We start from the raw sequence: 25,575 nt of genomic DNA, 5'->3' as shown, positions 1-25,575 counted from the left end.
CTACTGCTGTTGCTGGTACCCAGGAGGATGATGAGTATGCGGGCGATTATGAGGATGAGGTTGATCAAAATCAGATCTACGAGCAGCCACCAGCACCACCACCAGCAGGTCGACCTCAGGTATATATTCGTAATGGTAGGCCTGCACCACCACCTCAGGTACGAGATGATGTCCATATTCCTAAACTGAAATTGAATATTCCACCATTTGAGGGTAGATATGTTCCTGATATATATCTTACTTGGGAGTTAGAAACTGAACAACGATTTACATGTTTACAATATCCTGAGGAGAGATGAGTTGCTGCTGCTGTTTGTGCTTTCACTAGTTTTGCATGTGTATGGTGGTCTGAACATTGTAGATTATATCCTATTCCAACTACTTGGGCTGCTTTGAAAACTGCTATGCGTACGCGTTGGGTTCCACCATATTATCAACGTGAATTGCTTCAAAAAATTGCAGCGTTTAAGACAAGGAAAAAATTCTGTAGAAGAATATTATCTGGAATTACAAACTGGCATGATTAGATGTGGTATTGTTGAGGAGAATGAAGCTATGCTTGCTCGTTTTCTGGGTGGATTAAATAGAGAGATTCAGACCATTCTAGACTATAAGGAGTATACTAATATCACTCGTTTATTCCATCTTGCTTGTAAAGCTGAACGTGAAGTGCAGGATCGACAAGCATTGGGGCGAACTAACTTTTCTGCAGGCCGACCTTCATCATGGGCACCACGTGCATCTTCTACTTCAACTGCACCAGCACCTCCATCAGGTGCCACCTCCAGCCGTGATACAAGAAAACAGGCACAACCACCATTATCTGCCAAGAGCGCACCTGCGGGGCCTACACAGCGTTCTTCTTCTTCCATAGCATCAACAGGGCACACAAGTGATATTATTTGTCGTCGTTGTAAGGGAGGAGGTCATTATGCGAGAGAATGCAAATCTCCGCGTGTGATGATTGCTACCGCGAATGGTGGATATGAGTCCGCTAGTGACTATGATGAGGAGACTTTGGCTCTTATTACACGTGAAGAACATGGTGGAGATGATTCTGATAATGAGACGCAATACATGGCTCCTGAAGACGCTGACAGGTATGAATGTTTAGTTGCTCAACGTGTTTTGAGTGTGCAGATCACACAAGCTGAGCAAAATCAGAGGCACAATTTGTTCCATACCAAGGGAGTTGTGAAGGAACGTTCTGTGCGCGTCATCATAGACGGAGGGAGCTGCAACAACTTGGCTAGCATGGAGATGGTCGAGAAGCTTTCTCTCACCACAAGACCACATCCACATCCTTACTACATTCAATGGTTCAACAACAGCGGCAAGGTTAAGGTAACACGTACTGTTCGTGTGCATTTTAGTATATCTACATATGCTGATTATGTTGATTGTGATGTGGTACCTATGCAAGCATGTTCCTTATTACTTGGTAGACCATGGCAATTTGATCAAAATTCTGTACACCATGGTAGAAACAATCACTATACTCTTGTTCATAAGGATAAAAATATTACTTTGCTTCCTATGACTCCTGATTCCATTTTGAAAGTTGATATTAATAGAGCTAATAAAGCAAAACAGGAGACGAATAAGAGTGAAAATCAGATTGTGGCAAAAGAATTTGAGCAACAAATGAAGCCTAATAATAAACCATCTAGTGTTGCTTCTGAAATTAAATTGAAAAGTGCATGTTTATTTGCCACCAAATCTGATATTGATGAGCTAGATTTCAGCAAATCTGTTTGCTATGCTTTTGTGTGCAAAGAGGCATTATTTTCATTCGAGGACGTGCCTTCCTCTTTGCCTCCTGCTGTCACTAACATTTTGCAGGAGTTCGCTGACGTCTTTCCACAAGACGTGCCACCGGGATTACCGCCTATTCGAGGGATTGAGCATCAGATTGACTTAATTCCCGGTGCTTCACTGCCAAACCGTGCACCATACCGTACCAATCCAGAGGAGACGAAGGAGATTATGCGTCAAGTACAAGAGCTTCTCGACAAAGGTTATATACGCGAATCCCTTAGTCCTTGTGTTGTTCCTATTATTCTAGTGCCGAAAAAGGATGGTACATCACGTATGTGTGTTGATTGTAGAGGCATTAATAATATTACTATTCGTTATCGTCATCCTATTCCTAGGCTAGATGATATGCTTGCTGAATTGAGTGGCTCTACAATATTCTCCAAAGTTGATTTACGTAGTGGATACAATCAAATTCGTATGAAATTGGGAGATGAATGGAAAACAGCTTTCAAAACTAAGTTTGGATTATATGAGTGGTTAGTCATGCCTTTTGGGTTAACTAATGCACCTAGTACTTTCATGAGATTAATGAACGAAGTTTTACGTGCTTTCATTGGACGATTTGTGGTAGTTTACTTTGATGACATATTGATTTATAGCAGATCTTTGGAAGAACATTTGGAACATTTACGTGCTGTTTTTATTGCTCTACGTGATGCACGTTTGTTTGGTAACCTTGGGAAGTGCACCTTTTGCACCGACCGAGTATCTTTTCTTGGCTATGTTGTTACTCCACAGGGAATTGAAGTTGATAAAGCCAAGATTGAAGCTATTGAGAGTTGGCCGCAACCCAAAACGGTCACACAAGTGAGGAGTTTTCTTGGCCTCGCTGGATTCTATAGGCATTTTGTGAGAGATTTCAGCACCATTGCTGCACCTCTCAATGAGCTTACAAAGAAAGATGTGCCTTTTCTTTGGGGTACCGCACAGGAAGAAGCCTTCACGGTATTGAAAGATAAGTTGACACATGCTCCTTTACTCCAACTTCCTGATTTTAATAAGACTTTTGAGCTTGAATGTGATGCTAGTGGAATTGGATTAGGAGGTGTGTTATTACAAGATGGCAAACCTGTTGCATACTTTTCTGAAAAATTGAGTGGGCCTAGTCTGAATTATTCTACTTATGATAAAGAATTATATGCTCTTGTTTGGACTTTAGAAACATGGCAACATTATTTATGGCCCAAAGAATTTGTTATACATTCTGATCATGAATCTTTGAAACATATTAAAAGTCAAGCTAAACTGAATCATAGACATGCTAAATGGGTTGAATTCATTGAGACTTTCCCTTATGTCATTAAACACAAGAAGGGAAAAGAAAATGTTATTGCTGATGCATTGTCTCGTCGCTATACTATGCTTTCACAACTTGACTTCAAAATATTTGGTTTAGAGACCATCAAAGATCAATATGTGCATGATGCTGATTTTAAAGAAGTAATGCATAATTGTAAAGAAGGAAGAATGTGGAACAAGTTTGTTGTTAACGATGGATTTGTGTTTCGTGCTAACAAGCTATGCATTCCAGCTAGCTCCGTTCGTCTTTTGTTGTTGCAGGAGGCGCATGGAGGAGGATTAATGGGACACTTTGGCGTGAAGAAGACGGAGGACGTACTTGCTACATATTTCTTTTGGCCAAAGATGAGACGGGATGTTGAGCGTTTTATTGCTCGCTGCACTACATGTCAAAAAGCTAAGTCACGACTCAATCCTCATGGTTTATATATGCCTTTGCCTGTACCTAGTGTTCCTTGGGAGGATATATCTATGGACTTTGTTTTAGGTTTACCTCGAACAAAGAAGGGGAGGGATAGCATATTTGTTGTCGTGGATAGATTCTCGAAAATGGCACACTTTATACCATGTCATAAAAGTGATGATGCTGTTAATGTTGCTGATTTGTTCTTTCGTGAAATTATTCGCTTGCATGGTGTGCCAAATACTATTGTTTCAGATCGTGATACTAAATTTCTTAGCCACTTTTGGAGATATTTATGGGCTAAGTTGGGGACTAAACTGCTTTTTAGTACTACTTGTCACCCCCAAACTGATGGACAAACTGAAGTAGTCAATAGAACGTTGTCTACTATGCTTAGGGCTGTTTTGAAGAATAATAAGAAAATGTGGGAGGAATGCTTGCCTCATATTGAATTTGCTTATAATCGTTCATTGCATTCTACTACTAAGATGTGCCCTTTTGAAGTTGTGTATGGTTTCCTACCTCGTGCACCTATTGATTTGTTGCCTCTTCCATCTTCGGAGAAGGTTAATTTTGATGCTAAACAACGTGCCGAATTGATTTTAAAAATGCATGAGTTAACTAAGGAAAACATTGAGCGTATGAATGCTAAATATAAACTTGCTGGAGATAAGGGTAGAAAACATGTTGTGTTTGCACCTGGAGATCTTGTTTGGTTACATTTGCGTAAGGATAGATTTCCTGATTTGCGCAAATCAAAGCTAATGCCACGTGCTGATGGTCCCTTTAAGGTGTTAGAGAAAATAAATGATAATGCATATAAACTTGAGCTGCCTGCAGATTTTGGGGTTAGTCCCACTTTTAACATTGCAGATTTGAAGCCTTATTTGGGTGAGGAAGATGTACTTCCGTCGAGGACGACTTCATTTCAAGAAGGGGAGGATGATGAGGACATCAATACAATTGTTACACCCACAGCCCCTGCTGCTATACATACTGGACCAATTACTAGAGCTCGTGCACGCCAACTAAATTACCAGGTACTTCCGTTTCTTGGTAATGATTCTAATGTTCATGAGAATATGATGCTGCCTAAATTGGATACATTTGTTTTGCTTACAAATGAAGGGCCTAGCTTGGAGAAGGATGAACATTGGAGCAAGAACAAGAACGGAGTTACAAGTGATGATTTCAGGACTTTGAAGCCACCATAATGGGTGCATGAAGCCTTGGACGAAATATACAAGATGCCACTTCATAAATTTCGTCCCGAGGCTATTTTAGGTGCTGCGTCACCTTATTATTGGGCCAGGCCCATGTAATTTCGAAATACATAAGTATAGGCTATTTTTTGAGTCCGTATGTGTGGGGAAACAAGAGATAGGGTTGATTTCGGACCCCTCCACCAAGGGCCACGAAATTCCCCCCTCTTCCTCCATATATACAGCCCTTAGGGCATCGTTTAGACTTTGGGTTTTGTTTAGATTAAAAGTTCGCCATAGCTGCAACTTCGTGTACTTCGTTTGTGTTCAACGACCAGACAAAGAACCGTAGTTTAGATCGAGTCTGTTCTTCATGCACCCATTTTTTTTTCCGAAACCTACTCCGGCAAGGAAACACGAATCGGAATCTAGATGGATCTCGAAAACAAACCTAATATGACAAGAACTCGGATTGGTGGTGGATATATGGTGGTAGATGGCAGCGGTGGTGGTATATGACAGCTGTGGTGGTATATGGATACGGATTCGAAGCGGTGGCGGATAAGCGGTGGTGGTAGATGGCAGGGGTGATGATGATGGTGCGGCGGCGGCGTGACAACTTATGACCAGAACTCAAAACTCTAAAAGACTAGACTCTAAGACCAGCAACTAGACACGACGATGCAACCGCAAATTCAACAAAGCAAAACCCTAAAAAGATTATGCAAAAGCTCAGATTGGTTCGGATATGATGAACTAACCCTAATTTTTTTTGTGGCTTTTTCGTGGACTGTAGGTATGAAGAACAGACTCGATCTAAACTACGAAAAACTGTAAAATCTCACCGAGCAACCTGGAAATCTGATACCACTTGATAGAGGCAAAGGTGTCCCGTCTTTCGATGAGATGGTGGATTTTGCTTTGGTGGAAGTCGACTTTGACGATCCGACTACGAACGTGCGAGGACGTCGCGCCTTAGCAATCGCTAAACCAACTCCGAGAGGTTATTGACCACGCCGGAGCATGATCAACCTGACCACGAGGGTCTGTTTCCTGCGAGCAAACGAAGAACAAGCAAGAAACTGAGATTGCAATCTGGATATTGCGAATATAAGATGAAAGCTTTATTGATCAAGGTGGGATTCTGTGACGCCTTTGTCTGGTCGTTGAACACAAACGAAGTACGCGAAGTTGCAGCTATGGCGTACTTTTAATCTAAACAAAACCCAAAGTCTAAACGATGCCCTAAGGGCTGTATATATGGAGGAAGAGGGGGGGAATTTCGTGGCCCTTGGTGGAGGGGTCCGAAATCAACCCTATCTCTTGTTTCCCCACACATACGGACTCTAAAAATAGCCTATACTTATGTATTTCGAAATTACATGGGCCTGGCCCAATAATAAGGTGACGCAGCACCTAAAATAGCCTCGGGACGAAATTTGTGAAGTGGCATCTTCTATATTTCGTCCAAGGCTTCATGCACCCATTATGGTGGCTTCAAAGTCCTGAAATCATCACTTGTAACTCCGTTCGTGTTCCCCTTGCGCATGCCATCATCTCCATGCTTGTTCTTGCTCCAATGTTCATCCTTCTCCAAGCTAGGCCCTTCATTTGTAAGCAAAACAAATGTATCCAATTTAGGCAGCATCATATTCTCATGAACATTAGAATCATTACCAAGAAACGAAAGTACCTGGTAATTTAGTTGGCGTGCACGAGCTCTAGTAATTGGTCCAGTATGTATAGCAGCAGGGGCTATGGGTGTAACAATTGTATTGATGTCCTCATCAGGTTGGAAAGTGCATGAAATCTAGTTTCCAACAAAAAACGAATCACCCAATTTGGAGTCCGTATGAAAAAGTTGTTGGCGTTTTAAGTCAGGTATGTCTGTGCAGTCCGAATCTGAATCCAGAACGTGAGATACTTGGACTCTATCTTCTCTTGGTCCAAAAGTGACGTGCGAGGACCTTTTGAACAGAACCAAAACTTCTCCTTTCCCCTTATCTTCATATGTGGATTGTACAAATGTCCCATACACCTGCAATTAGACAAAACACAAAAGTGTGTGAAGTATTTTTGTTCTGGATAACATAAATAGATTATTGAATAGTTTGCACTAGAAATCACCTGACAAATATGCATGTATGCAATATTTTTGGTCTTGTCCAAGGTAGTCATGTCCTCATCATTCTTGAAGAGGTTGCGGTTGTAGTAGGTTGGCACAAAACGTTCTCGCATGACTTCCTTCATTTGAGCCCAAGTGATGATAGGTGGTTCACCTCTTGCTTCACGGCGCTCAAGGACTTGTTCCCACCATATGAGGACATAGTCTTGGAACTCAAGTGATGCCATAGCGATCTTCTTCTCTTCCTCATAGTTGTGCAAACGAAAGATTTTGTCGACCTTCAATGCCCATGAGAGGTATTCTTCGGGATCATTGCTTCCATTGAACTTGGGCATTGTGAATTTGAGCTATCCATAGCATTGCTCTTCATTGTGTTGTTGGTGATGGTGATGATGACGCCCTTGACGTGGAGGGTAATCATCCTCATGTTGCTCTTGGCGTGGACGAAGTCCATGATCAATTTGTTCTTGTTGAACTTGAAGTTGAGATGGAGCTTGACGTTGCACACGCGGTTGGTAGTTCCTCTCTTGGATTTCTTCTCGAAGGGCTTCCTCTTGATTGCGCCATTCGCGATTGCGGTTGGTGATGGCTCGACTTGATTCTTGAAGGGCACGTTGCGCCTCAAGAGCTTGCACTTTTCATTGTTGTTGTTGAAGACGTTGAGCCTCAGCGTCTTGTTCCTCTTGGTGTAGACGCGCTCGTTCTTCCTCTTGGCATCGTAGTCGTTGTCGTTCTTTAGCTTGGGCAAAAGCGACTTGGTTTGATTGAGGACGAGGGTCTTTCTCATTGAATTGCTCTTGTGAATGCTTGTCACGTAGCGGGTTGCGAGATGCATGACGGTCTTGACGCGCGGCTCGTCGAAGAGTGTTCGATGATGGTGTGCTTGAGTCGGAGAAGGTGTCGTCGGAGTGTCGACTCGAGCGGCTCCGTCTTGAGGATGAAGAAGTGGAAGGATGTCGGTTCCTCATCAAGGCGCAGATCCCGTCCATTTTTGCCTCATTCTCTTGCTTGTGAGAGTCGAACTTGTTATCGAAGTAGTCTCTTGTACGTTGTTCGGAGATTCGCAAGTCGGTGGCGAGGTTGTCGATGCGGTCGCTCATTGCTTCTTGCTCTTGGTGTAACACCCTTTGAGCACCAAAGAGGTGGCTCTTTGTGACGAATGATGACATGTCGTCGCCGTTCTTGATGAGAGGTGGATTGGTAGAAGAACTTGGCCTATCCATCATTCCAAACAAAATTTAAGTGGTAGACGGAAAAGAACGTGTACCAAATGTACCTTCACCGAAGTTGAAGATGAATCAAGTTCACCCAAATGCGGACAATGAAATAGCACTGTTGGTACCAATTCTTGTCGGTTCTCACACCTACACACGTAAAAGCTTATGGAGGAGCTTGGTTAGGACGGTGGCAAAAAATCTGATGCAATTGTAAGTGAGCTTCAATAATGTTGGAAAAGATTCACAAATTCACAAATGCAACAAGTAGACCAAGCAAGAAGGGGTACACGGAAACACACATGCAAATAGATAAATGGGATTGTGCAAACCAAAAGTGAGCCAAAATGTGGAATCCACGAAAATGCTCTTATTGCACAATACTAGAGAGACGCTAGCATGATTGCACAATAGGATGATACGGAACTTGTGCACAACCTACTAGGCAAAAATGCAACGATCTCTATCCCAAATATGCTATATGTACGGTATTTCGGTGCTATGATCCAAGATGATCTTATATGACAATCTTAATGTAGTATGATGCTATGGTTCTTTCTTATAAGCTCTTTGCTTATCTTTCCTCTTTGCTTAAAAGCTTGGGTGGCTCTTTCACTTTTGAGCTCTTTTCTCATGCAAAACTTCACGAACCAAGATAGCAATTGTGTATGCTATGACAACTTTGTGACCCACAAGTTGATTCCAGGATATGCACCACGGTGGTATGGTATGTATGCTATGGAGTATGATCACTAATGTGCACAAGTCACGTTGCCGGCAATAATAAATGGCTAGTCTCGATGGGTAAGCTACGCAAAAGTAGGAACATGTGGGGTATCAATGCAATTCCAAGGTATGATAAAGATGTCGTCGATGTTACCGTCCTTGGTGATGATGATTAGTCGATGGAGATGAGCGGTGGTGATGTTGTCGTTGAAGCGTACCTATATAGCCGAAACACAATAGGACACGGGAACCACAACCCAAAATCTCAAAGAACAAAACGTGTCAAAATCGATGTAGGAGGTAACGGTGAGTGATGGTGGTGCTTCTGGAAAGTGGTGTGGGTATGCGGAAGGAGGCGTGGGCACCGGGGCAAAATTGGGCGGAAGTATGCGGAAATTGCTCGGGAGGGTGGACTTGCTGCTGCCAGGGGCCGGATGTCCAGGCCAACTGCCGGATGTTCGGTGCGCCAGATGTCCCGTGGATTTGGGCGGATGTCTGGGCTCTGGATCGGGGACGAACACAATGAACTCCGCGGGAAAAATTGCAACTCCGGGGCAAAATTCGGACGAATTTGTGGATAGAAATCATGGGAGAGATGGGGAAAAGCTAGATCAACTCGATGCAAAGCAAATCCATGGATCAAATCCAACAAAACTTCATCACACCAACAAATCACAAAAAAAATTGGGGCTATTTTTGGTGGGGATTTTCGTATTTAGGACGAAAACAACAAAATCAAGATAGAAAACATGGGGTAGGGGCTCCAAAAACGTGATCAACGTGGCTCATGATACCACGATGATGTAGGGCGGAACCCTATGTGCCGATCTTTCACGTTTGGAGTGGATCCTACGGGGAGACACGAAGAACGAGCGGTAGAAAACGAAGGGAATCACGGGGGAAAACAAGAGAAACGCTCAACCGACAAGGGATCAATCACACAAGTGCTAGATCACCGAAAGCAAAAGGTAACACATGATCCAAAATCAACAAGGGTAGAGGATACAAAGGGAACCGTTCTTCTCCGAGAGGAGGTCTTGATTGTCTTCCCTTGAAGGGGTCTTGAATCCTCTTGGGGGATCGTCTCCGAAGAGGTCGTGAACTCCGAGGAGAAGTAACCAAGTGGATGAGCAAGGCTCTCACACAAAATATGAGCTAAACCAATGCTAATCCTAAAACGTACAGGATGAGGGAGTATATATAGTCAAAGGGGCGAAGGGATACATGGGTCACGGCCCGAAGGAGCTGCGCGCAGGCAGGGTGGGCGCCAGATATCTGGGCGACGGGCCGGATGTCCGGTGCTTCCGGATGGGCCGGATGTCCGATGGGGAGGCTGGATGTCAGGGCTGTCAGGGCCAGGTTCTGTGCATTCAGGATGCCTTGTACGGATATCCGGGCGTGATAGAGGCAAAGGTGTCCCGTCTTTCGATGAGATGATGGATATCGCTTTGGTGGAAGTCGACTTTGACGATCCGACTACGAACGTGCGAGGACGTCGCGCCTTAGCAATCGCTAAACCAACTCCGAGAGGTTATTGACCACGCCGGAGCACGATCAACCTGACCACGAGGGTCTGTTTCCTGCGAGCAAACGAAGAACAAGCAAGAAACTGAGATTGCAATCTGGATATTGCGAATATAAGATGAAAGCTTTATTGATCAAGGTGGGGTTCTGTGACGCCTTTGTCTGGTCGTTGAACACAAACGAAGTACGCGAAGTTGCAGCTATGGCGAACTTTTAATCTAAACAAAACCCAAAGTCTAAACGATGCCTAAGGGCTGTATATATGGAGGAAGAGGGGGGGAATTTCGTGGCCCTTGGTGGAGGGGTCCGAAATCAACCCTATCTCTTGTTTCCCCACACATACGGACTCTAAAAATAGCCTATACTTATGTATTTCGAAATTACATGGGCCTGGCCCAATAAAAAGGTGACGCAGCACCTATAATAGCCTCGGGACGAAATTTATGAAGTGGCATCTTGTATATTTCGTCCAAGGCTTCATGCACCCATTATGGTGGCTTCAAAGTCCTGAAATCATCACTTGTAACTCCGTTCTTGTTCTTGCTCCAATGTTCATCCTTCTCCAAGCTAGGCCCTTCATTTGTAAGCAAAACAAATGTATCCAATTTAGGCAGCATCATATTCTCATGAACATTAGAATCATTACCAAGAAACGGAAGTACCTGGTAATTTAGTTGGCGTGCACGAGCTCTAGTAATTGGTCCAGTATGTATAGCAGCAGGGGCTGTGGGTGTAACAATTGTATTGATGTCCTCATCATCCTCCCCTTCTTGAAATGAAGTCGTCCTCGACGGAAGTTCATCTTCCTCACCCAAATAAGGCTTCAAATCTGCAATGTTAAAAGTGGGACTAACCCCAAAATCTGCAGGCAGCTCAAGTTTATATGCATTATCATTTATTTTCTCTAACACCTTAAAGGGACCATCAGCACGTGGCATTAGCTTTGATTTGCGCAAATCAGGAAATCTATCCTTACGCAAATGTAACCAAACAAGATCTCCAGGTGCAAACACAACATGTTTTCTACCCTTATCTCCAGCAAGTTTATATTTAGTATTCATACGCTCAATGTTTTCCTTAGTTAACTCATGCATTTTTAAAATCAATTCAGCACGTTGTTTAGCATCAAAATTAACCTTCTCCGAAGATGGAAGAGGCAACAAATCAATAGGTGCACGAGGTAGGAAACCATACACAACTTCAAAATGGCACATCTTAGTAGTAGAATGCAATGAACGATATAAGCAAATTCAATATGAGGCAAGCATTCCTCCCACATTTTCTTATTATTCTTCAAAACAGCCCTAAGCATAGTAGACAACGTTCTATTGACTACTTCAGTTTGTCCATCAGTTTGGGGGTGACAAGTAGTACTAAAAAGCAGTTTAGTCCCCAACTTAGCCCATAAACATCTCCAAAAGTGGCTAAGAAATTTAGTATCACGATCTGAGACAATACTTTTTGGCACACCATGCAAGCGAATAATTTCACGAAAGAACAAATCAGCAACATTAACAGCATCATCGCTTTTATGACATGGTATAAAGTGTGCCATTTTCGAGAATCTATCCACGACAACAAATATGCTATCCCTCCCCTTCTTTGTTCGAGGTAAACCTAAAACAAAGTCCATAGATATATCCTCCCAAGGAACACTAGGTACAGGCAAAGGCATATATAAACCATGAGGATTGAGTCGTGACTTAGCTTTTTGACATGTAGTGCAGCGAGCAATAAAACGCTCAACATCCCGTCTCATCTTTGGCCAAAAGAAATGTGTAGCAAGTACGTCCTCCGTCTTCTTCACGCCAAAGTGTCCCATTAATCCTCCTCCATGCGCCTCCTGCAACAACAAAAGACGAACGGAGCTAGCTGGAATGCATAGCTTGTTAGCACGAAACACAAATCCATGGTTAACAACAAACTTGTTCCACATTCTTCCTTCTTTACAATTCTGCATTACATCTTTAAAATCATCATCATGCACATATTGATCTTTGATGGTCTCCAAACCAAATATTTTGAAGTCAAGTTGTGAAAGCATAGTATAGCGACGAGACAATGCATCAGCAATAACATTTTCTTTTCCCTTCTTGTGTTTAATGACATAAGGGAAAGTCTCAATGAATTCAACCCATTTAGCATGTCTACGATTCAGTTTAGCTTGACTTTTAATATGTTTCAAAGATTCATGATCAGAATGTATAACAAATTCTTTGGGCCATAAATAATGTTGCCATGTTTCTAAAGTCCGAACAAGAGCATATAATTCTTTATCATAAGTAGAATAATTCAGACTAGGCCCACTCAATTTTTCAGAAAAGTATGCAACAGGTTTGCCATCTTGTAATAACACACCTCCTAATCCAATTCCACTAGCATCACATTCAAGCTCAAAACTCTTATTAAAATCAGGAAGTTGGAGTAAAGGAGCATGTGTCAACTTATCTTTGATAGAGGCAAAGGTGATGAGGACATCAATACAATTGTTACACCCACAGGCCCTGCTGCTATACATACTGGACCAATTACTAGAGCTCGTGCACGCCAACTAAATTACCAGGTACTTTCGTTTCTTTGTAATGATTCTAATGTTCATGAGAATATGATGCTGCCTAAATTGGATACATTTGTTTTGCTTACAAATGAAGGGCCTAGCTTGGAGAAGGATGAACATTGGAGCAAGAACAAGCATGGAGATGATGGCATGCGCAAGGGAAACAAGAACGGAGTTACAAGTGATGATTTCAGGACTTTGAAGCCACCATAATGGGTGCATGAAGCCTTGGACGAAATATACAAGATGCCACTTCATAAATTTCGTCCCGAGGCTATTTTAGGTGCTGCGTCACCTTATTATTGGGCCAGGCCCATGTAATTTCGAAATACATAAGTATAGGCTATTTTTAGAGTCCGTATGTGTGGGGAAACAAGAGATAGGGTTGATTTCGGACCCCTCCACCAAGGGCCACGAAATCCATCCTCCCCTTCTTGAAATGAAGTCGTCCTCGACGGAAGTTCATCTTCCTCACCCAAATAAGGCTTCAAATCTGCAATGTTAAAAGTGGGACTAACCCCAAAATCTGCAGGCAGCTCAAGTTTATATGCATTATCATTTATTTTCTCTAACACCTTAAAGGGACCATCAGCACGTGGCATTAACTTTGATTTGCGCAAATCAGGAAATCTATCCTTACGCAAATGTAACCAAACAAGATCTCCAGGTGCAAACACAACATGTTTTCTACCCTTATCTCCAGCAAGTTTATATTTAGCATTCATGCGCTCAATGTTTTCCTTAGTTAACTCATGCATTTTTAAAATCAATTCAGCATGTTGTTTAGCATCAAAATTAACCTTCTCCGAAGATGGAAGAGGCAACAAATCAATAGGTGCACGAGGTAGGAAACCATACACAACTTCAAAAGGGCACATCTTAGTAGTAGAATGCAATGAACTATTATAAGCAAATTCAATATGAGGCAAGCATTCCTCCCACATTTTCTTATTATTCTTCAAAACAGCCCTAAGCATAGTAGACAACATTCTATTGACTACTTCAGTTTGTCCATCAGTTTGGGGGTGACAAGTAGTACTAAAAAGCAGTTTAGTCCCCAACTTAGCCCATAAACATCTCCAAAAGTGGCTAAGAAATTTAGTATCACGATCTGAAACAATAGTATTTGGCACACCATGCAAGCGAATAATTTCACGAAAGAACAAATCAGCAACATTAACAGCATCATCGCTTTTATGACATGGTATAAAGTGTGCCATTTTCGAGAATCTATCCACGACAACAAATATGCTATCCCTCCCCTTCTTTGTTCGAGGTAAACCTAAAACAAAGTCCATAGATATATCCTCCCAAGGAACGCTAGGTACAGGCAAAGGCATATATAAACCATGAGGATTGAGTCGTGACTTAGCTTTTTGACATGTAGTGCAGCGAGCAATAAAACGCTCAACATCCCGTCTCATCTTTGGCCAAAAGAAATGTGTAGCAAGTACGTCCTCCGTCTTCTTCACGCCAAAGTGTCCCATTAATCCTCCTCCATGCGCCTCCTGCAACAACAAAAGACGAACGGAGCTAGCTGGAATGCATAGCTTGTTAGCACGAAACACAAATCCATCGTTAACAACAAACTTGTTCCACATTCTTCCTTCTTTACAATTCTGCATTACATCTTTAAAATCAGCATCATGCACATATTGATCTTTGATGGTCTCCAAACCAAATATTTTGAAGTCAAGTTGTGAAAGCATTGTATAGCGACGAGACAATGCATCAGCAATAACATTTTCTTTTCCCTTCTTGTGTTTAATGACATAAGGGAAAGTCTCAATGAATTCAACCGATTTAGCATGTCTACGATTCAGTTTAGCTTGACTTTTAATATGTTTCAAAGATTCATGATCAGAATGTATAACAAATTCTTTGGGCCATAAATAATGTTGCCATGTTTCTAAAGTCCGAACAAGAGCATATAATTCTTTATCATAAGTAGAATAATTCAGACTAGGCCCACTCAATTTTTCAGAAAAGTATGCAACAGGTTTGCCATCTTGTAATAACACACCTCCTAATCCAATTCCACTAGCATCACATTCAAGCTCAAAAGTCTTATTAAAATCAGGAAGTTGGAGTAAAGGAGCATGTGTCAACTTATCTTTCAATACCGTGAAGGCTTCTTCCTGTGCGGTACCCCAAAGAAAAGGCACATCTTTCTTTGTAAGCTCATTGAGAGGTGCAGCAATGGTGCTGAAATCTCTCACAAAATGCCTATAGAATCCAGCGAGGCCAAGAAAACTCCTCACTTGTGTGACCGTTTTGGGCTGCGGCCAACTCTCAATAGCTTCAATCTTGGCTTTATCAACTTCAATTCCCTGTGGACTAACAACATAGCCAAGAAAAGATACTCGGTCTGATGAGGACATCAATACAATTGTTACACCCACAGCCCCTGCTGCTACACATACTGGACCAATTACTAGAGCTCGTGCACGCCAACTAAATTACCAGGTACTTTCGTTTCTTGGTAATGATTCTAATGTTCATGAGAATATGATGCTGCCTAAATTGGATACATTTGTTTTGCTTACAAATGAAGGGCCTAGCTTGGAGAAGGATGAACATTGGAGCAAAACAAGCATGGAGATGATGGCATGCGCAAGGGGAACAAGAACGAAGTTACAAGTGATGATTTCAGGACTTTGAAGCCACCATAATGGGTGCATGAAGCCTTGGACGAAATATACAAGATGCCACTTCATAAATTTCGTCCCGAGGCTATTTTAGGTGCTGCGTCACCTTATTATTGGGCCAGGCCCATGTAATTTCGAAATACATAAGTATAGGCTATTTTTAGAGTCCGTATGTGTGGGGAAACAAGAGATAGGGTTGATTTCGGACCCCTCCACCAAGGGCCACGAAATTCCCCCCCTCTTCCTCCATATATACAGCCCTTAGGGCACCGTTTAGACTTTGGGTTTTGTTTAGATTAAAAGTTCGCCATAGCTGCAACTTCGCGTACTTCGTTTGTGTTCAACGACCAGACAAAGGCGTCACAGAACCCCACCTTGATCAATAAAGCTGTCATCTTATATTCGCAATATCCAGATTGCAATCTCAGTTTCTTGCTTGTTCTTCGTTTGCTCGCAGGAAACAGACCCTCATGGTCAGGTTGATCGTGCTCCGGCGTGGTCAATAACCTCTCGGAGTTGGTTTAGCGATTGCTAAGGCGCGACGTCCTCGCACGTTCGTAGTCGGATCGTCAAAGTCGACTTCCAACAAAGCGATATCCATCATCTCATCGAAAGACGGGACACCTTTGCCTCTATCACGGTCGGTGCAAAAGGTGCACTTCCCAAGGTTACCGAACAAACGTGCATCACGTAGAGCAATAAAAACAGCACGTAAATGTTCCAAATGTTCTTCCAAAGATCTGCTATAAATCAATATGTCATCAAAGTAAACTACCACAAATCGTCCAATGAAAGCACGTAAAACTTCGTTCATTAATCTCATGAAAGTACTAGGTGCATTAGTTAACCCAAAAGGCATGACTAACCACTCATATAATCCAAACTTAGTTTTAAATGCTGTTTTCCATTCATCTCCCAATTTCATACGAATTTGATGGTAGCCACTACGCAAAAGAGTCGGGTAGCCACGCTCCGTTTAGGCCCAAAAATTTTCGAAAACGCATTTTTTGAAAAAATTTCTGGCTATCCTATTTTTAGGTGTTTCTGAGTGTTTTGAGACAGGTGCCATTATAGGAAGTTTTTTTTGACCCGTTTCCAGTTTTGGGTCCGGGCAGTCGAAAAAAAAAATTGGTCGAAAAATTCCGTGCCCATCCTGTCAGTTTGAGCTAGGAAGAGTTTTTGAGATACTCGCCATTATAGTGATTTTTCGCAAAAAAAAAGCAGCGCAAAAAAAAGAAAGAGCGCAAAAAAAAGAGCGAAAAAAAAAAGAGCGAAAAAAAAAATTCAGAGTGTGCTTTTCCCTTGTTTACATGCCGCGCCGTGATTTTGTTGGTGTTCTAGGCTCGCGTCTCTAGCACAGTCTAGCCTAGGACCAGCACAGTACCGTCGTTGAGCGTTTATTCAACTTTGCATCTCTGAATTGATTATTGCTGACCTTTTTGCTACCATACTATAAGCCTTCCCAGCTCCACATACATCTACGTCGTGTGTTCGACTCTCCCTGGTAATCGCTCTATCCAAGCTTTGAGAGTTTTTGACTACAACGGTTGCCGATCACCGCCTGCTGCTGGGTAAGAACTGGTAAGAATTTGAGATTTGCTTGACGGATTTGTGATACACCACCACCACTTCTTAGTAGTCTGTAGGATCATATTCTTGTGTGTTTCTATTGCTGCTAACCATGCCAGGATCTCAAGCCGACGAGATTGACTGGGAGAACTTATCGAACAAGGAGCTTCATGATAAGTTTCAGCAAATGATGACTGAACAGGTGCAAGATGTGCTGAACAATTTTGAAGAGGCCATGGAGAAGATCACTGGCCTTGAGAAGACGTTCGAAACAAAGCTCGATAACAGATTTAATGAATGGCTCGCGCGTCTTCCACCACCACCACCCGCTGCACCTAACGCACCTCTCCAACAACAACAACAACGACTACCTCCACGTCGCGAAATAGACCTTCGCCGAGCGAGCCGTGTTCCTCTTGCGTTTGGCCAAACTGTTGGTGCTGCTGTTGATACTTCTGTGGCTCCTGCTACTGCTGTTGCTGGTACCCAGGAGGATGATGAGTATGCGGGCGATTATGAGGATGAGGTTGATCAAAATCAGATCTACGAGCAGCCACCAGCACCACCACCAGCAGGTCGACCTCAGGTATATATTCGTAATGGTAGGCCTGCACCACCACCTCAGGTACGAGATGATGTCCATATTCCTAAACTGAAATTGAATATTCCACCATTTGAGGGTAGATATGTTCCTGATATATATCTTACTTGGGAGTTAGAAACTGAACAAAGATTTACATGTTTACAATATCCTGAGGAGAGACGAGTTGCTGCTGCTGTTTGTGCTTTCACTAGTTTTGCATGTGTATGGTGGTCTGAACATTGTAGATTATATCCTATTCCAACTACTTGGGCTGCTTTGAAAACTGCTATGCGTACGCGTTGGGTTCCACCATATTATCAACGTGAATTGCTTCAAAAATTGCAGCGTTTAAGACAAGGAAAAAATTCTGTAGAAGAATATTATCAGGAATTACAAACTGGCATGATTAGATGTGGTATTGTTTAGGAGAATGAAGCTATGCTTGCACGTTTTCTGGGTGGATTAAATAGAGAGATTCAGACCATTCTAGACTATAAGGAGTATACTAATATCACTCGTTTATTCCATCTTGCTTGTAAAGCTGAACGTGAAGTGCAGGATCGACAAGCATTGGGGCGAACTAACTTTTCTGCAGGCCGACCTTCATCATGGACACCACGTGCATCTTCTACTTCAACTGCACCAGCACCTCCATCAGGTGCCACCTCCAGCCATGATACAAGAAAACAGGCACAACCACCATTATCTGCCAAGAGCGCACCTGTGGGGCCTACACAGCGTTCTTCTTCTTCCATAGCATCAACAGGGCACACAAGTGATATTATTTGTCGTCGTTGTAAGGGAGGAGGTCATTATGCGAGAGAATGCAAATCTCCGCGTGTGATGATTGCTACCGCGGATGGTGGATATGAGTCCGCTAGTGACTATGATGAGGAGACTTTGGCTCTTATTACACGTGAAGAACATGGTGGAGATGATTCTGATAATGAAACGCAATACATGGCTCCTGAAGACGCTGACAGGTATGAATGTTTAGTTGCTCAACGTGTTTTGAGTGTGCAGATCACACAAGCTGAGCAAAATCAGAGGCACAATTTGTTCCATACCAAAGGAGTTGTGAAGGAACGTTCTGTGCGCGTCATCATAGACGGAGGGAGCTGCAACAACTTGGCTAGCATGGAGATGGTCGAGAAGCTTTCTCTCACCACAAGACCACATCCACATCCTTACTACATCCAATGGTTCAACAACAGCGGCAAGGTTAAGGTAACACGTACTGTTCGTGTGCATGTTAGTATATCTACATATGCTGATTATGTTGATTGTGATGTGGTACCTATGCAAGCATGTTCCTTATTACTTGGTAGACCATGGCAATTTGATAAAAATTCTGTACACCATGGTAGAAACAATCACTATACTCTCGTTCATAAGGATAAAAATATTACTTTGCTTCCTATGACTCCTGATTCCATTTTGAAAGATGATATTAATAGAGCTAATAAAGCAAAACAGGAGACGAATAAGAGTGAAAATCAGATTGTGGCAAAAGAATTTGAGCAACAAATGAAGCCTAATAATAAACCATCTAGTGTTGCTTCTGAAATTAAATTGAAAAGTGCATGTTTATTTGCCACCAAATCTGATATTGATGAGCTAGATTTCAGCAAATCTGTTTGCTATGCTTTTGTGTGCAAAGAGGCATTATTTTCATTCGAGGACGTGCCTTCCTCTTTGCCTCTTGCTGTCACTAACATTTTGCAGGAGTTCGCTGACGTCTTTCCACAAGACGTGCCACCGGGATTACCGCCTATTCGAGGGATTGAGCATCAGATTGACTTAATTCCCGGTTCTTCACTGCCAAACCGTGCACCATACCGTACCAATCCAGAGGAGACGAAGGAGATTATGCGTCAAGTACAAGAGCTTCTCGACAAAGGTTATATACGCGAATCCCTTAGTCCTTGTGATGAGGACATGACTACCTTGGATATGACCAAAAATATTGCATATATGCATATTTGTCAGGTGATTTCTAGTGCAAACTATTCAATAATCTATTTATGTTATCCAGAACAAAAATACTTCACACACTTTTGTGTTTTGTCTAATTGCAGGTGTATGGGACATTTGTACAATCCACATATGAAGATAAGGAAGAAAGAGATGTTTATTTGCTGTCCAAAAAGTTCTCTCACGTCACTTTTGGCCCAAGAGAAGATAGAGTCCAAGTCTCTCACGTTCTGGATTCAGATTCGGACTGCACAGACACACCTGACTCAAAACGCACACAAGTTTTTCATACGGACTCCAAATTGGGTGATTCTTTTTTTGTTGGAAACTAGATTTCGTGCACTTTCCAACCCAATCGGAATCACCTTCAAATTCGTCCGGAGCGTTGAGTTGTGGACGAAACAATCTGATGCTGCAGCAGAATCCGAGTCAAACTACAAGTCCAAATGTGTTACATCACCTCCACTTGGGCCCATTGGCCTTGTACGACCTAGATTTAGTTTTAGGCTGCCTTGGGACGTCCTCCCACCTCCTTGGCCGCCACCCCTTGCTCCTATATAATTAGATCCATCTAGTAGCTTTTCCTTGGGATTTGTTTAGTTAAAAGTTAGCCATTGCAACTTCGTGTACTTCGTTTGTGTCCAACGACCAGACCAAGACCGCTTACGGATCCCCGCCTTTATCAATACTTCATATATACTCGCAATATTCAGATTGCTTTTATCATATTCTTGCTTGTTCTTCGATTGCTTGCAGGAATAGACCTTCGTGGTCAGGTTGATTGTGCTCCAGCGTGGTCAATAACCTCTCGGAGTTGGTTTAGCGATTGCTAAGGCGCAACGTCGTGCACGTTTGTAGTCGGATCGTCAAAGTCATCTTCACCAAATCGATAGTTATCATCTCATCGAAAGATCGGGACACCCCGCCTCTATCAACGAGGGTCTGTTTCCTGCGAGCAAACGAAGAACAAGCAAGAAACTAAGATTGCAATCTGGATATTGCGAATATAAGATGAAAGCTTTATTGATCAAGGTGGGGTTCTGTGACGCCTTTGTCTGGTCGTTGAACACAAACGAAGTACGCGAAGTTGTAGCTATGGCGAACTTTTAATCTAAACAAAACCCAAAGTCTAAACGATGCCCTAAGGGCTGTATATATGGAGGAAGAGGGGGGAATTTCGTGGCCCTTGGTGGAGGAGTCCGAAATCAACCCTATCTCTTGTTTCCCCACACATACGGACTCTAAAAATAGCCTATACTTATGTATTTCGAAATTACATGGGCCTGGCCCAATAATAAGGTGACGCAGCACCTAAAATAGCCTCGGGACGAAATTTATGAAGTGGCATCTTGTATATTTCGTCCAAGGCTTCATGCACCCATTATGGTGGCTTCAAAGTCCTGAAATCATCACTTGTAACTCCGTTCTTGTTCCCCTTGCGCAGGCCATCATCTCCATGCTTGTTCTTGCTCCAATGTTCATCCTTCTCCAAGCTAGGCCCTTCATTTGTAAGCAAAACAAATGTATCCAATTTAGGCAGCATCATATTCTCATGAACATTAGAATCATTACCAAGAAACGAAAGTACCTAGTAATTTAGTTGGCGTGCACGAGCTCTAGTAATTGGTCCAGTATGTATAGCAGCAGGGGCTGTGGGTGTAACAATTGTATTGATGTCCTCATCATTGCTCGGTGAGAATTTCCAGTTTTCCTAGATTAGATTTATTTTCTTACCTATTGTCCAAGAAAAAGCCACAAAAAAGAGTTAGATCTATTCATCCTTGGTCCAAGCCAATCTGAGCCTTTGCAATTTTCTTTTCATTGCTTGCATAGTTGAATTATCGGTTGCATCGTCGTGTCGAGTTGCTGGTCTTAGTGTCTAGTTCGTTTAGAGTTTCGAGTTCTTTTCACATTAGTCACGCCACCGCTGCATCATTATCTCTTCCGCTGTCCACCACCCATCCATCAATTTCCACCACGTGCTACCCACCATTCATTGTCATAATAATAGTTGAGATCTAGTTTGTTTTGGAAAGAAAAAGAAAAAAAAGCGTGAGAAAAAAAAGAGAGAAGAAAAAAAAATTGGATCTATCTAGAATCAATCTCGTACCTGAATTCGGATTGGAATCTGTTTTGCGCACTGTTCAGTAAAACAGGTGTATCTTCCTCATACGAAGTCCGTTTTGGCTCCGTGAGTACTCAAATTGAAGACAGCGACGAGCCGCATCTAAATTGAAGAAGCTAGTTCAATATTTGACACCTCAAAATCGGCTTCTAAATAGGTCTTTTTGCCCTCCGAAGTTCGTGAACACAGCTTGTTCCAATTTTTCAGGCTAGTTTTAGAATTCTTTGACTCCTCATATCAACTCGGAATTGAGTGATTCTTTTTGCATTGGAAAGCTTGAGTTAGTAGCATTCTTTGAAAGAATTTATCAGAAAATTGTCTCAAACTTTTCAAGAGGAAAGTTGGAGAGAAAGTTGTTGTATATCCTGCTTGGCAGTTGTTTTTCATCATTATCTTCACTGCCGTTGTGATCTTCACTTATATCTTGCTGTCAAGAGCTACTTAGTATCCTTCATTGATGCTAGTTGTGCTACGCCGTGACCTCATTAGTGTTCTAGGCTCGCGTCTCTAGTCCGGTCTAGCCTAGGACCAGCACAGTACCGTCGTTGAGCGTTTATTCAACATTGCATCTTTGAATTGATTATTGCTAATCTTTTGCTACCATATATAGCCAACCCAGCTCCACATATTTCTACACCGTGTATACATACGCTCCCCTGGCAATCGCTTTACTCAATATTCGGAGTTACTTGACACCGCTGGTTGCCGATCACCGCCTGCTGCATGGTAAGAACTTGTAAGACATTGATATTTGCTTTACTGTGAGCGTTTTACCACCACATCCTAGTAGTTATAGGAACATTATTTTGGGTTTTGTTTCTTGTTCTACTAATCATGACAGGATCCAGAGTCAATTCATGGGCTTTGTCGATCGCGGGAGACGTGCCACCACCTTTGCAAATACCACAACCGTCACGAGAGGTGCACAAACATCCAAATGCACATGATCAGGTTAATGTATCTATACCACCATTTAATGGCCGTTTTAAACCTACTTTATATATTGAATGGGAGTTTGACATAAAAAATATATTTGCTTCCCATAATTTCAATGAACATAAAAAGGTTAAGGTTGCGGTTGGTTCTTTCACTGGTTATGCTTTGGTTTGGTGGAGTGAATATTGTCGGTTACACCCTGATTATATACCTACTACTTGGGATGATTTGAAACTTGCCATGCGACATACTTTCGTCCTTGCTTATTATACTCGTGACATGATTAAGAAGTTGCAACACTTAAAATAAGGTAGTGAAACTGTAACAAAATATTATGATGATTTACAAACTACCTTGTTGCATTCCTATTTAGAAGAAAGTGAAGATGATTTTATGGATAGATTTTGGGGAGGATTAAACCGTGATATTCAAGAGATACTAATTCATGAAGAGTGTTATCCTATGGACCATTTGTTTCATCTTGCTTGCAAAGCTGAAAAGGAAATAAAACGACGTGTTGGCCACGAGGAGAACAAGCGCACGGTGCACATTCCAAGAGTTGATATGATTGTTCCTTCAACTACTAGGCATACTATGACAACCACATCCGTTGTTGTCAGGACTACATCACCTCCACCATGTGACACATCGCCCCCGAGAGTGGCTACATCATCTGAGTTGATCATAAGAGGTAATGACAAAGGTACTGATCTTCCATCTCTACATGAGAATGATGAATGCCTTGTCAATTTGAATGCACCATCTGATGAGCTACCCACTACTTTGATCACACCACCAATTTTAGAGGACTACGTTGATAATTTGACTTTGCCATGTGATCAAACAACTGAAATACCAACAATTTTGAGTGCACCCATTGAATTAACTATTGATGCAAAAGAACCAATGTTTAATCATTTTGATATGACCTCTAATCTTGGTGATGATTCTGTGTTGAATGACTTATTGCATGTTTGCTTATTTAAGCATGTTGTAGCATGTAAATTTGATGCAAGTAAGCTTTATTCACCAATGTTGGGATGGTTTAATGATGAACATTGTCAATCTTTTGAAATGAATAAGAGCTTCACTTATATGTGCAAACTGAGTTGCAATATTTTCATGCCTTCTACTTCTTGTGCTAATTTTTTGGCTTTAGATTTTATGAACTATGCAAGTTACTCATCTATTCATGTGTCATATATGCAAAAATCAAGGGAAGTAAAAATGGATGACATATACATATACAACATGTACACCTTGTCTCTTTTGTTAGCCACATTTCAGATTAAGCAACGCCGAGGACGGCTTTATTTTCAAGAAGGGGAGGATGATGAGGACATGACTACCTTGGATATGACCAAAAATATTGCATATATGCATATTTGTCAGGTGCTTTCTAGTGCAAACTATTCAATAATCTATTTATGTTATCTAGAACAAAAATACTTCACACACTTTTGTGTTTTGTCTAATTGCAGGTGTATGGGACATTTGTACAATCCACATATGAAGATAAGGAAGAAAGAGATGTTTATTTGCTGTCCAAAAAGTTCTCTCACGTCACTTTTGGCCCAAGAGAAGATAGAGTCCAAGTCTCTCACGTTCTGGATTCAGATTCGGACTGCACAGACATACCTGACTCAAAACGCACACAAGTTTTTCATACGGACTCCGAATTGGGTGATTCGTTTTTTGTTGGAAACTAGATTTCGTGCACTTTCCAACCCAAGTGGAATCACCTTCAAATTCGTCCGGAGCGTTGAGTTGTGGACGAAACAATCTGATGCTGCAGCAGAATCCGAGTCAAACTACAAGTCCAAAGGTGTTACATCACCTCCACTTGGGCCCATTGGCCTTGTACGACCTAGATTTAGTTTTAGGCTGCCTTGGGACGTCCTCCCACCTCCTTGGCATCCACCCCTTGCTCCTATATAAGTAGATCCATCTAGTAGCTTTTCCTTGGGATTTGTTTAGTTAAAAGTTAGCCAACGCAACTTCGTGTACTTCGTTTGTGTCCAACGACCAGACCAAGACCGCTTACGGATCCCCACCATTATCAATACCTCATATATATTTGCAATATTCAGATTGCTTTATCATATTCTTGCTCGTTCTTCGATTGCTTGCAGGAATAGACCTTCGTGGTCAGGCTGACCGTGCTTCCGGCATCGTCAGTAACCTCAGGAGATTGGTTTAGCGATTGCTAAGGCGCAATGTCGTGCACGTTTGTAGTCGGATTGTCAAAGTCGTCTCCACCAAACCGATAGTTACCATCTCATCGAAAGATCGGGACACCCCCGCCTTTATCACCTTGTGTTGTTCCTATTATTCTAGTGCCGAAAAAGGATGGTACATCACGTATGTGTGTTGATTGTAGAGGCATTAATAATATTACTATTCGTTATCGTCATCCTATTCCTAGGCTAGATGATATGCTTGATGAATTGAGTGGCTCTACAATATTCTCCAAAGTTGATTTACGTAGTGCATACCATCAAATTCGTATGAAATTGGGAGATGAATGGAAAACAGCATTCAAAACTAAGTTTGGATTATATGAGTGGTTAGTCATGCCTTTTGGGTTAACTAATGCACCTAGTACTTTCATGAGATTAATGAACGAAGTTTTACGTGCTTTCATTGGACGATTTGTGGTAGTTTACTTTGATGACATATTGATTTATAGCAGATCTTTGGAAGAACATTTGGAACATTTACGTGCTGTTTTTATTGCTCTACGTGATGCACGTTTGTTTGGTAACCTTGGGAAGTGCACCTCTTGCACCGACCGAGTATCTTTTCTTGGCTATGTTGTTACTCCACAGGGAATTGAAGTTGATAAAGCCAAGATTGAAGCTATTGAGAGTTG

This window comes from Triticum dicoccoides, chromosome 7B (genome assembly GCF_002162155.2).
Source record: "Triticum dicoccoides isolate Atlit2015 ecotype Zavitan chromosome 7B, WEW_v2.0, whole genome shotgun sequence".
NCBI lineage: Eukaryota > Viridiplantae > Streptophyta > Magnoliopsida > Poales > Poaceae > Triticum > Triticum dicoccoides.
The sequence above is the reverse complement of the archived record's forward strand: the minus strand, read 5'-3'. Positions refer to the sequence as shown.